The 14739-nt window shown below is 36.8% G+C and overlaps 1 long non-coding RNA gene across 1 annotated transcript; it reads left to right on the top strand.

Moving 5' to 3' along the window:
* The first annotated feature begins 9201 nt into the window (after positions 1-9201).
* LOC125469306 lies at positions 9202-11767 on the top strand. The gene is made up of 3 exons (XR_007251652.1): positions 9202-9511; positions 9626-9802; positions 11649-11767. It is a non-coding gene; the product is annotated as an uncharacterized LOC125469306 (long non-coding RNA).
* The last annotated feature ends 2972 nt before the right edge of the window (positions 11768-14739 follow it).

Below are 14739 nucleotides of genomic sequence, written 5' to 3' on the forward strand. Positions count from 1 at the left end.
TTTGGTTCTATCAGTTGTTTTCCTTCAGAAATTATACAGTCTTGTAAAGGTCTATGTACTTTCTACTCCTTGGAAAGAAGTATTTGTCTACGAAGGAAACGAGGAACTACTTGTAAAGAGTAAGATAGATGTAAAAAGAGGTTATATGAGTTCAAATAAAATTTTCCTAAAATTAAACAGTAGCAATCCATCTAGCAAAATGTAGTGAATAAGCCGAATTTGAACTTCCCTAACTATCTTTGGATCATCGCCTATTGTCTTTTCTTCCAATTTCATTACCCATTGAGCCCCATGCCTTACAGCACGCCATTTACAAGTCCTTCCATTTACCGTTCACTAGGAAAAGGATTAACTAGTTTATAAAAAGCTAAATTGTAGTAAAGATCCTTGAATTATACTGAGTTTAGTTTTGGTCTCTAAACTCATAAAAAAAAAAAAAAAAAGAATTTTTTAAATCTATGAAAAAGCATATAAACAATTTATAAGAGTAGAGATAAAGTCTATATATGTCACAACCACTTAGTAATACGGTATAGTGGTGTTCCTCTTCACTTGTAAGTGAGAGGTCTTAGGTTCAATTCTCGTCAAATGCGAGTTTGAACCACATTATTACTAGCCCATTGTGAGGCTAAGCACACCATCTCCCTTTTAATGTAGATAACATCGTTTAATAAAAATAAAAAAAAAAGTCTATATATGTCATCATAATGGTTAATGAGAAGGGGATCCTTTATGGATCCATTCCTTCTAATCCATCAAGTTCGGAGGATCTGGACCATTGAAATTTGATCCAACAGCTACAAATAGGAACCCAGGGAACGGGACAATTCGAGAATGAAAGCAACAATAACTAGAGTTTAGAGATCAAAACTAAATGTATGGTATAGTTCAAAAAACTTTGTTACGCTCAACTCTTATAAAAATAACAACTAGCATTCCCTTAATGACTGTCGAAATTTAAAATTTAATCGCTTGTGCTGTCAACTTTAAATAGAAAGATAAAGAAATGACGAATCTTCAAATTAGTAACTGTTTGTTCAATAGTGTGGGTATTAGAAGAGATTATTTTTTAAAGAGAGATATTAAATCCACCCCATTGTATAATTTTCTCACTACTTTAAATTAAAAAGAATATTTTGTTGATAAATTTACCTCATATAAAATGACTTTAAAGGACCTAATCAAAATATTATTTTAACAAATGAAGACTTCTACATAAAATTGAAAATGAAACAAATGCTCGTCAACCCCACAGTCAACCGTGGCAGCCAACCCATCACCCAACTTCTCCCTCCCAGCCAGGGACAAAGCTAGAATTTACTTTTAGTGGGAGCATCCAAAAAATCAACTAAGAAAACTTTATTATAGTATGATTTATATTCAATATGATAATATGAATGATTTTAAATGATGATGTATCGCAATTCTATGTTACAAAAATTTATATATATTGTAGTGGAAAATGGAAAAGTGATGAGAAAAATATTAATACATGATGGGCGGAAGAGGAGTTCTTCAATTTGAATGACAAAATAAGAGTACTTTTGTTCATATAATATTTGATATAGAGTATAAGTAGTATGTTGGATATTATATACATATATACTTTTTAAAGATAACGAGTGTATAGTATATAACTGTAGTCTGTAACTTAACAAACAAATTACTTGAATGGAAGCACCTGCCCCCAATGAGCCTTCATTGGCTCCGTTCATGCTCCCAGCCCAACCCATCATTGGCTTGATGCCTTGGCTGAGGACGTCTGAGGCTAATTTAAGCATGGGACTGCCATGTTCTTGTGCTGGATATGATGGAGTTGGAGTTCTTTGTGCACTTCATGTTTCCTATCTCTCTCACACAATAGCTTGTTATATTGATTCGAATTCGACGACTAAAAATTATGTACAGAGAAGGCCTAGATGGGTGGAGGTAGGAGACTTGGGGAGTCGTGATGGTTAGACTTGGCATTTTAAACCTAGTCCATTAACTCGACCCAATCAACCTATTAAAATTATTATTTGGATGCTCAACCGGTTGGGTTTTTAACGGAGAAACTCATAATCACTAGTTAAATAACGGGGCATTTTGTGTCTACCACAAGATCCGTTAACGCTGGTGTGTGTAAATTTAATAAAGAATAAGACAATCGAATACAAACACACAATCGAATACCCAACAATCAAAGGAGATTGCTTTTTGCAGAAGCAGCTTATTTCAAAAAGCAATAATGAAGCAGAAGAACAAAGAGATAGCTGATAAACCCTCCTCGAAAGCAATATCCACAGCGAGGCACTGGTGGTCCACCTGCTTTCTGGCTTCGGGTTGGCTATACCTTTCTGGGTGGCCCACAATGTCCATTCCATCCTTCTCATACTTCTCATACTCTCCGTTTGATCTTGTGGGTACCTTCTTCATTTCTAAATTTTAAATTTTTGAACTTTTTTTTTTCAAAAAGAGACAACCGGTGGTAAGCCACAATTATCAATCCCTTTCGGAGGCCGAGAAGACTCGCAGAGGTATTTCAGTCTCTCCCTGACCACAAGTCTAGCTTCCACACTAACAACGAGTTTCGAACCCTACACTAGCAACGAGTTTCGAACCTGAAACCTCTAATTTTTAGTTTGAAGGAAGCCTCGAAATCCGTCATTTACCACCAACTCGTGGTTGTTTTTTCAATTCTTTATGATTATATTGTTTTTTTTCATATATTTGTTTTGGGTTTTTGTTTGGAAACTATTATTAGCATTCCAAATATCTTATTCTACATTCCTCACAAGTGTATTTTTCATTTGAATTATAAAAAGTTTTGAATTGCAAATAAGATTTTTAGAGTGTTAATAACAATTCATTTTTTGTTTTTCTCTTGAAGGTTTTTGAACGCTCATATGTGATTCCTCTTTACAGCTGGCATAGGAAGGACCATGAACGATGGTCAATAAGTTATGCTTTTATTAGGAAATGGATCCGAGGCAACCCCTCGGGATCCTCCTAACCAGTGTTAGTGGGCTGTTGGATTTTTATCCAACGGCTACAAACAGGAGACCCTTTAAAATTTATAATAATTGTAGCCATTGGATAAAAATCCAACGGCCTACTAACACTGGTCAGAAGGATCCCGAGGGGTTGCCTTGGAGAGGATCCATTTCCCTATTATTATTCTGTTTGGTAGTTGAAAAACGGATGTAAAATGTGGGCTAGTGTGGGAAAATGAGATTGTCATTTGCTTTTTTTTAGCAACCCAGTACAAAATACATGTAATTAGTATTAGAATGTAAAATAAAAAATTTGTTAACGAGTGAGATGGGTTAAAAGGATGAGTCATTAGCTTAGCGAGTTAGGTTTTGGTGACCTATTAGCTTAACAGGTTAACAGGTTAAATTTAAATGACTCATTAACTTAACAGATTGGGTTAAAACTAACCTGAACCCAATACAACTGACCATTTACAAGTCTAGTGGTGGTCCTCTAAGATTTCCGACTGGGGTTGGTTCTGTCTGTTGGTGGGAAGGCACAACTATGTTGTTGGGGGGGTTGCGTGGGTGGATTTGGGGAAATCGTTATGCGGCTGATTTCTGCACACTCCAACATGTGGTTAGGATGAAATGTCGATTTAGTTCTTGAATTATCATCTCAGTGAAATTTAGGTCTCTGAATTATTTTTTGGTAAAATAAATCTCTAGATTCATTAAAAATTGTTAATTTCATCCCTACTATTATATTCAAAGCTAGTTTATTCAATTTTTCATCAATTTAAGTCACTTGACACACTTTAGAGTGTAATACTGTCATTTTTTCGCCTATAAGCCCTTAACATTTCATATAGATTGCGAATCTAATGTAATTTACCCTTCAAAGTTAACTTCATACACTATTTCTTTATGAAAAATACCAATCTAGCTTCCAATGTGTATTACATGCAAGTAATGTGACTTAAATTGATGGAAAATTGAATATAGTAACTTCGAATATGATATTAAGAATGTAATTGGTAGATTTTTATAATTCAAAAACATATTTTTTTGAAAAAAAAAAGTTTAGAGACCTAATAATCACTCAGGTGATAATTCAAGGACTAAATTGGCAATTCACGCTTTAATATATAATCTTATTTTAGCAAGGTTCTAAAAGACGCTAGGCACTAGTTAGACGACAGGCTGGGACCTAGCACCTAGGCGGCTACGCGGGCGCTCGGGTTGACTAGGCGGATTTAAGTAGATCTATTATATTTTGGGTAAATAAGTGTTTGTTTATATTTAAAATATATATAATTTCATCATAAACTACAAAATAGAATGACATATATATATATATATATTATGAAGTATTGGAATAGAAGAAAAAATATAGGGAACAAGCATATAATGTGTGTTCATTTAAGTATTCAATAAGTCTCTTACAATTTATTGAAAAATTAAAATACAAAATAAAAGTTATCTATTTTATGTTTAAGTGAGTTGCAACCTAGAAGGGTCTGGGCAAACTAGGTGGACACCTAGGCGACCTATGAGGGTGCCTCAGCAAGTCTAGGTGCCATTTCTTAATTTTCAAACGTCTAGGCATTAATCGGGGCGGGGGCCAACAACCTAGCACCTAGACCTGGCCTAGATGACGCTAGGTGAGGATTTTTAGAACAGTGTATTTCAGGAATAATGGTGGGCGTAAAAATAGTATTCTATTTTTCTTGAGTAATACTACATACCATTTATTTGTACCATTTTTGTATTATCTCTCTAATAGAGGTAAGGCCGGCTAACCCAAGTAGGTTTTATCTCTATTAGAGAGATAATACAAATAGGTGGTAAAAATATGATTTCTTATTTTTCTTACTGTTAATGGTGAATGGCAAAATATCATGTGCCTAGAATGGTGGGTGACAAAATAAGTGGGGTGAGGAAATAAGAAAGAGGAGTGGACATAGTAACACTTTGTTTTTTTTTTTTTTTTTTTGTAATTTGCACTTGAGTATTAAATTTTCAACAACTACAATTTTCAATTAATTTCCTATATAACGACATAAGAGTAGGGGTGGGCACGGGCTGGGCTGGGTCGGGGATAGTAAATTCTAATATAGAAACTGGACCTAACCTGACCTAGTTGAAACGGGTTAGTTCCACGGGTCCTTGGTTTTTTTTTTTTTTTTTTTTGTTATATATATATTAAAAAAAACTAACATTTGCACAAATATATCACGTTATTTAACACTTCTTTTTACCACCATAACGATACATACATATATAGTTCTATTTATAATTCAGTGCCATACTTTACCTGCGGATATTTCAAAAAATAGGAAGATCACATGAAGGTTTTGTTCCCACTTTAATTTCAACACCCCATATTTCAAAAAATAGAGAGAGCACATGAAGGTTATGTTTCTATGAGGAATCATGATTCCAATAAATGAATATGGAAAAATTAGTCTCTGTTGAAACTTGTCCACAATAAAAGAAAAAAAAAGTTTCTTGGTTGCAAATTATTTAACAAACCAGTGAAGCTCTTTCCACTAATATTAAGTTCTACATCAAAACAAGACTATACTCCAATCAACAGAAAAAGAACAGAAAAAAAAAAAGACGAAAACATCTGTAACTCACAACCAGATGCTACAGAACACCAATCGAAACTAAATGATTTCTCCAGTTTTTGTGACATCCCACATCGCCCAGGGGAGTGATCCTTATATGTATATTCCCATCCTTACCTAGCACGAGGCCTTTTGGGAGCTCACTGGCTTCGGGTTCCGTAGGAACTCCGAAGTTAAGCTAGAAGGGGGCTAGAGCAATCCTATGATCGGTGACGCACTGGGAAGTTGCTCGTGAGTTCCCAAAAAACAAAACCGTGAGGGAATGGTAAGCCCAAAGCGGACAATATCGTGTTACGGTGGTGGAGTGGGCCCGGGAAGTGATTCGCCCTAGGTCGGGATGTGACAATTGAATGGTAAGCCCAAAGCGGACAATATCGTGCTACGATGGTAGAGAGAGCTGGGAAGTGATCCGCCCCGGGTCGGGATGTGACAATTGGTATCAGAGCCTAACCTTGGCCGCGTGTGTGCCGACGAGGACGTCGGGCCCTTAAGGGGGGTAGATTGTGACATCCCACATCGCCCAGGGGAGTGATCCTTATATGTATATTCTCATCCCTACCTAACATGAGACCTTTTGGGAGCTCACTGGCTTCGGGTTCCGTAGGAACTCCGAAGTTAAGCGAGAAGGGGGCTAGAGCAATCCCATGATGGGTGATCCACTGGGAAGTTGCTCGTGAGTTCCCAAAAAACAAAACCGTGAAGGAATGGTAAGCCCAAAGCGGACAATATCGCGTTGTCACATCTCGACCCGGGGCGAATCACTTCCCTGGCCCACTCCACCACCATAGAGAAGGGGGCTAGAGCAATCCCATGATGGGTGATCCACTGGGAAGTTGCTCGTGAGTTCCCAAAAAACAAAACCGTGAAGGAATGGTAAGCCCAAAGTAGACAATATCGTGTTGTCACATCTCGACCCGGGGCGAATCACTTCCCTAGCCCACTCCACCACCATAGTACGATATTGTCCGCTTTGGGCTTACCATTCCTTCACGGTTTTGTTTTTTGGGAACTCACGAGCAACTTCCCAGTGGATCACCCATCATGGGATTGCTCTAGCCCCCTTCTCGCTTAACTTCAGAGTTCCTACGGAACCCGAAGCCAGTGAGCTACCAAAAAGCCTTGTGCTAGGTAGGGATGAGAATATACATATAAGGATCACTTCCCTGGACGATGTGGGATGTCACAGTTTTACTGTAGATATACCACAAAGAATTGCATCACTCCTGCTCCATATAATTTTAATATTTTACTCTAAAACTAATCTCATAAGAAATGGCAATGCTAATAACATTTAGGAGTTTGTCTTACATGCCTGGTATCACTCTAAAGCAAGTCCACCAAGGACTTTTCCACTGAGAGAATATGATGCTTGCAAGTAAGATTGTCTTTAACAAGAGAAGCCAATTCCTCAACCTGCATTTCGGTAGCATTCTAGTATGAAATATTGAGATTCAAACATGAACTCCCGCACTCAAAGCATATCATACGTATACAAATGACAAAGATTGGTCTAAGCTGATGCTTTGACATTATTTTCTGAAATTCTCTCAGAGGTGTCAATGTGCAGATTTAGCAGAAGAAATGATTTATGCAACAGCTCTCTTAAAATTACATAACCTTATATGGGGTTTGATATAACTGTTCGGGGTTTGAACCCTCCCTAGTCCCTACTCCCTAGCCCCTGCTTCCTAGTTTAGAGTAGTAATTTGGCTTTGTAATCAAAAGGCTTAAAGCATTAACATTTTAAATAAATTGACAGATACATTGAACTTTAAAGCATTAACCAACACAAATCGCCTTAGGTTGTCTAGACCGGTTGCCAGGAGGATTTCGTAGCGTCCAAATCGGAACCAAAAACAAACAATATGACCTGATTTATTCATCAAACAAAGTTGTTGCTGCATATGTACTGCAAACAGGATTTCTAATAGTCCAATCCAAACATTCAATATTATCAAAGGCCCTCTGGGTTCTCAGAAGCAAACAGATCAATCATCAATCTATTGCAAAATTAACTCTAGTAACCTAGTTCAAAAACCCTAAAATCGCAAATTCTAATTTAAAAACCCTAAAATCCCTATACCCGAAATTCAAATTAATAACAAATCCCTAATTCAAAATTACCTAAATTTTAGAGGGATGATGGCTGGTAGCAGCGTCCTCGATGGCGGCGATGGGGTGATAGTGGTTGCGACGGCAGTGGTGTTGTCCAAGAGGAGAAAATCGAGTCGTGGTTCTGGGACCTGGGTTCTCTGGGATGTCGTCGAGGAGGATGGCTGGATAGGTGGTGCTGTTATCCGTTGCGACAGCGGTGAGGCTGGATGGGTGATGTTGTCGAGATTCGAGAAGACGATGGAGATTGGAGTGAGTGACTGAAAGCTGAAACTGAAAGTGGAAACCTGGACAGTGGACACATGGGACATCGACTAGGGTAGGAATTAAGGGTTGAGATTAGATGATAGGGTATCATTTAATCTCGACCGTTCATTATTATTAGAAACTGGTCAGTCTGGGGTCCCTTTTTCTAAGGATTAGGACATGGCCCGCCCTGTATTTGACAGCGCCCTGCCCCGCCTCGGCGTGGCCCGTTTACTCTTTACAATATTTGGAACTGTCCCGTACCCGCCCCGAACCTACATTACCTGTCCCGACACGCGGTTCCTCTACCTGTTTGCCCATCCCTAGATAAGAGTTGAATTATTGGTTTCATATCCATTTTCTAACATTATGTCAAATCTTCAAATTAATAAGTGTTGGTTCACTAGTAGTGGGTATTAGTATAGATTTAATATTTTAATTTTGCAGTTGAATTATTAATTTTTTAATGACTAAAATTCTCTATTAATTTCCTTTATAGCGACATAAGAGTTGAATTATTTGTTCATATACATATTCTAGCGTTATGACAGCTGGATCTACAAGTTTATCAAGCCTCCCTTCACAGTTCACATCATTATGACACCCTGCTTATTTTCTGGATGACGACATACATAACATAATATATGTAATTGCTATTTTCGTCTTCCGTTCAAAAAATTATATGGTACTTCAAAATATTTTATATTACGTAATTTTTAATTGTTCGATCTTAAATGATGTACAAACACAATGGGGAAATAATTGTCATTTTACGATAGTAAAAAATTAATATGCACTTCTGATCAAGTGATCATGCGACCTCTTAAAGCTTCCTGATCAAGTGATCATGCGACCTCCTAAGGTTTACTGATCAACTTAAAAAGCTTACTGGTCAAGTGCTTACTTGAATCAGATTCAAACCGCAACATAATAGAATAAAATAAAATTATTTTCATAGCTAATACAGTCAGTACAATTTCGTCGATGAATCAAATGTGCTAAATAATTGGTGTAGATTCCCACGCTAAAGTGCTAAATAATTGCCAGGAAAATTAAGTTATAATTTAAGATTGACGTCAACTAATACAGCTATTTCTTGCCTGCCAAGGACCACTAAGTCCTCGCTTTTAGTCTTTTTCAATTGCATTTCTTTGTCGTACCACGTTATCTCTCTCATACATTATTTATCTGATCTTCTTCTGCTAAGAGAGTCGTTCTTCCCATTGCCCTTCTCATTATCTGCTAAGAGAGTAGTTCTTCCCATTGCCCTTCTCTTGTCTGGTTTTGGTTTCTTTATCACAGCAACCTTCTTTTGCTTAATCTACTTTCCTTTACTTTTAAAAGTGAAAAGTCGAATCCAAAAACCAAAAGAAAAAAGAAAAATTATGTTCGGTCAATTTCGTTCTTTTCCGTGCCTCTTGATTTCATTTTTTGACAATTTCAATTTCCCATCACTCGGTTTTACTTAGAAAGGGAAAAAAAGGCATATATACGCAGTTGGCTTTATAAACAAACAACTTGTGCTCCAGTGTTCTATAGGCAAAGGAATCTGGAGAGACAAGGTACAAGGTGCGTCTTTTGATTTTTCCTTGTTTTTTGTTTCATTCCTCAGCTCTTTATGAGGTTTTTAGTTGTTTGTGTGAATTTGTTCGTTTTGTTTAACCCATATTATTGCTTTACCAGTCAACTTGAGATCAAGTGGAACAACAATCAAATCAGAATCGTATATGTTGGCTATGAGATGCTAGGATGCTATGGGGAACGCTGATAGATAGTTAGCCATTTGGTTAAAGTGGCGCCCCCAGGGTCCTAAACCCTAAAATCTTTGATCTAAAGTCTACGAACTTCAGGTTTACATACGTAAGTTTCTGCAAGTCACGCACAGTACCAACAATAACATATTAAAATACAAAACTGCATTCTAATCCTTCAAAAATGTAACTCTTAAACTAAAACATTGTGTAAGATTAAAATCAAATTTAGTCCCTTGATGCATTTAGTAACCTCATAATTATATTATTTTTCTTTTTCCTCATTTAATTGTATTATGATATTTTTTTAATTTTTTTTTTTTTTTTGTTATCATTATTTAGGTAAACTATATTTAAGAATGGCAACGGTTCGGTTTGGGGACGAAAATACTATATTCATCCCCATAACCACGAAAATTAACCATATCCATAACCACAAATTAACTATCAGGGATTATCCATAACCATATCCACCGGATAACAGATTTTCAATCGGTTATAGGTTATATCCATCTTCGTCAAAAAAAAAAAAAAAATATATATATATATATATATATATATATTTATCTAATTGACGCATTATAAATTTTAGTAGATACTAATTCCGTCATTAATTAGCAACATCCAATTACAAAAAACTAACAATATATTTGAAGTTGTTTATGATAACATGCACCAATTTCTTGACAGTGAGACTCTTGAAGAGAGATGAATCTGATAAACTTGTAATATTTGATAATTGATATATAAAATGATTCGATGAATTAATTTGGTTGAGTATAACAATAAGAGTGTTGAATTAATGAGGTTGTTGGTATGCCCCATGCATGATGTTTGGTGCATAATAAAGATAGTATAGGGAGGGTTCGGTAAATTGAATAAAAATATATATATATATATATATATATATATATTCAGGTTGGATTCGGGGACGGATACGGATTGGGGACCCCTATAACCATATCCAAAACCATAACCAAATAAAGTTCACGGTTTTTCCCCAAATCCATACCATACCCTAATTTTCATATACAAATCCAATCTATTCAGGCAGTTATCCACGGTTATCGTGTTTAGCGGTTAAAATTGTCATCCGTAACTATATTTCAATACACTTTCTATTCTTCATTTATGTCACATCCCAGACAGGTTGGTCTATAACACAATATTGTCCGCTTTGGACCGCACCTTCACAGTTTTGTTTTTGGGTTTTAGCACGAGAACTTCCCAGGGAGGTCACCCATCCTAGGATTGCTCTCGCCCAAACTCGCTTACCTTCGAAGTTCTTATGGGATCCAAAGCTAGTGAGTTCCCAAAAGGCCTCGTGCTATAGGGAGGGGAGCATGTACATATAAGGCACATCACCCCCTCTCCGTTGGTTGATGTGGGATCTTACAATCCACCCTATTTAAGGGGAACCCGACGCCCTTACTGGAACATCTGTACCGATGGCAAAGTGGCTCTGATACCATTATGCCACATCCCAAACCAGCTTCGCCATAGCACGATATTGTCTGCTTTGAGCCACACCTTCACGATTTTGTCTTTGGGTTTCGGCACGAGAACGTCTTAGGGGGACACCCATCCTAGGACTCTCGCCCGAACTCGCTTAACTTCGGAGTTCCGATGGAATCCGAAGCCAGTGAGTTCCCAAAAAGTCTCGTACTATAGGGAGGGGAACATGTACATATAAGGCACATCACCTCGTCTCCGTTGATCGATGTGGGATCTTACAATTTATGTAGATTAATTCATTTAATATATTTTAGTATAGTCATTTCGGTACAGATATTTAGGTATATTAATTTAATACAATACATTTCGGTATAGACATTTAGTACATCTTATATTTCAATACATACATTTGGGTACATCAATTCATTTTAATATATTTTTGGTATTCGACGTTTCCTAAATGGATCCTATCAAATATTTCACATTTTCTTTTATTTTAGGTATTTGAATGTAGGAGGAGGTGGATGCCCTTATTGGAGCCTGGCCCTGCAGCTCAACCTGGGAAGTGCGGGAATCAAGGTAGATTAATTCATTTAATATATTTAGTATGGTCATTTCGATACTGATATTTAAGTACGTTAATTTAATATAATACATTTCAGTATAGACATTTAGGTATGTCATAAACATTTAGATACATCAATTCCTTTTAATATATTTCGGTACACTTATATATTTACATGTTTCTTATTTGTCATTATTTTTATTTTTTGAATATTTTCTCATTTAGGTACATTTATAAGGATATAATTGGAGGATGTTAAACAAAATTAATAAATTAAAATGTGTAAATTAACAAATTCAAATATTTAATGGGAGACATTAATTGAATATTATACACATTAAACACTAAAACAAAAACAGAATATGAATTAAAGTACATATCTAAGAACTAAATAAATATGTAACCTAACACCAGCTTTTAATTAAATATTAATTTTTCGATTTATTAAAGTTCAGAAACCTCAATTAAAATTTATGACAATCCAACGATTGTATTGCCATGTTAAAAAAATGGAACCACGGTCAATTACGATTTTTTCAACCAAACATTTGAATCTGGAAAAACAATCGTAGAAATAAGTTCATAAGATAAGAGGGCCACTCATTGATACTGGAACATGCTACAATTATTAGTCCACGCCTTGCGACTTGCAGTGGTTTGACGATCGGGGCGAATCTCTGCCATTTTTAAATTAGGATTGTTTGAGTTTTCACGGAATGTTGAACCCCCTTTCCCAAGTCCCAAATTCTAGCTCTCGTTCCCATATCTGTGCTTCATAAGGTTTTTATTTTGGGAAAGCATGCTTCACTTTGGCGGTGGTGACGCTAGTCGGCTTCGCGGAGAAAAGGCAGGTTGATGGCTAAGCTCGCGGGTTAAAGACAAAAGATAGAGATTTGGATTCAATCTCTTGAAGCACTACTTTTTTTTTTGGAATCATCCTTGAGGAAGGGCTTGACCTTCTCCTTGAATGGCACCTCGAAAACTCCTTCCTAATGTGGATGGAACGAATCTGGTGACGATATTTCCTTCCATAATCTAATCTCGAACAAAATGACAATCAATCTCAATGTGTCTAGTTCGTTGGCAGCAATATGGAAGGCTGCTTGGTTATCACAAAATAGGGTAGCTGGCCCTTGATTTTTAATCCTCAAATCATGAAACAAGTATTGCAGCTATGCTAGTTCACAACACGCTGCTGCCATAGAACGCTACTCTGCTTCCGCTGACGATAAAGACACCGTTTTCTAACTTTTGCTCTTCCATGAGATAAGGCAATTTCTGATAAACACACAATAGCCTATCGTGGATCGTCGAGTAGTAGGACAACATGCCTAATCTGAATCACAATACGCCTTCAACTTTAAATCATTTTGAGAAGTAAACATTATACCTTGGCCAGGGGTGCTCTTGAGGTATTTCAAAGTACGCAAAGCAGCATCATAATGTGGAATCCGAGGAGTTTGCATAAACCTACTCAATAGGTGAAGTGAATATGTAATATCTGGCCATGTAATGATGAGATAAATGAGATGACCAATCAATCTTCGATATTTTGCAAGATCTTTAAAAACCACTCCCTCATCAGGAAGCAATTTGAGATTTTGCTCCATTGGAAATTTTGCCTGCCGAGCCTAAAAATCCAACATCATCAAGGATACCTAATAAATATTTTCTTTGTGAAATCAAAATACCTTTCTTGAAGCGTGCCACTTTTATGCCTAAAAATATTTTAAATTACCAAGATCCTTGATAAGAAAGTTTTAAAAGACTTTTAAGACCATCAATGGCATGCGAATCATTTCCTGTAATCAAAATATCGTCAACATAAATAAGGACTGTAAAGGACTTTCCTTGTTGCTTGGTAAATAAAGAATAATCGACTTTAGATTGAACATGTCCTACAACATGAAGAGCTTGAGAAAACTTAAAGAACCAATGTTTTGAAGCTTGTTTCAACCCATAAAATGATTTGTGTAGGTGACACACTAAATTCTCCCATGTCGCCGAAGACCGAGTGGAGGGTCCATGTAGATTTCCACCACAACATCACCACGAAGAAAAGCATTATGGACATGCAGATTTTTGTAGCAGCCCAAGCCGCAGCAGCTGTTGCCAGCCAGGCAACCTAGCAGGCCCAAGCCCAAGCAGCAAGCCATGCCGCAACAGCCTTGCCACGCCTGCCCATAATCAATGCGCGATGGGAGGACAATGTACAATATAAAATACATAAAGTAACTGAGACTCATACATACAATATATATCAGGGCTCGGCGGAAAACTTACAACAAAGCGTGCCTACTTTCGAGTGCACAACCCACAAACTACACCACTTGAGATCTGATTCACTAACCACTACTTGTTACACTGCAAGACAACCCTACGTCGTGGGAATGGTGCACCAGACAAACCAAAACCCAGATAAGCTGCGAAGCTCATGTGAGTGACAATAATACATCATATGTGAATATAAATCAATCAAATGATTAAATGTCAAAGTAGTGCTACGTCCACACAGGACTTTCTTCTAAATACTGTATTAACCGTCAATACCATTTCGGCACTCTCTTTGGATTATGACATACCACTCACCTTTCATCAATTCCTAGTAATCATAAGGGTCTAATTGCCACATATTTCATAACTTAACCACCATACACCTAATTGATACATATAGGAATGGTTATTCAATTTCGAATCTCTCCACATGTCTATCAAGATAACATTCTGTCATCACACAACCCGAACTTGTGTAGGAATGACACACCATCAATAATACTATCACGTGTAGGAATGAGATTGGTATCTATTTCATCATTGCATCTCTTTGTTACGAGTAGGAATGAGTCAACATATGAAATCATTCACTTTTAGGCAACATCATCATGTAAACTATTTGATTCAACTCTTTCTAGATTGAGCCACACAAGCCTTCAATCTAATTTTTCATGTATGTAATCAACAATATTCTAGGGTTATAGAGAGACAATTCGATCGAAGCCTACAATAGATAACCAATCAAGATGTGG

The sequence above is a fragment of a genome, unplaced genomic scaffold (genome assembly GCF_019419815.1).
Source record: "Pyrus x bretschneideri cultivar Hongxiangsu unplaced genomic scaffold, Pyrus_bretschneideri_v1 Contig41, whole genome shotgun sequence".
Lineage (NCBI taxonomy): Eukaryota > Viridiplantae > Streptophyta > Magnoliopsida > Rosales > Rosaceae > Pyrus > Pyrus x bretschneideri.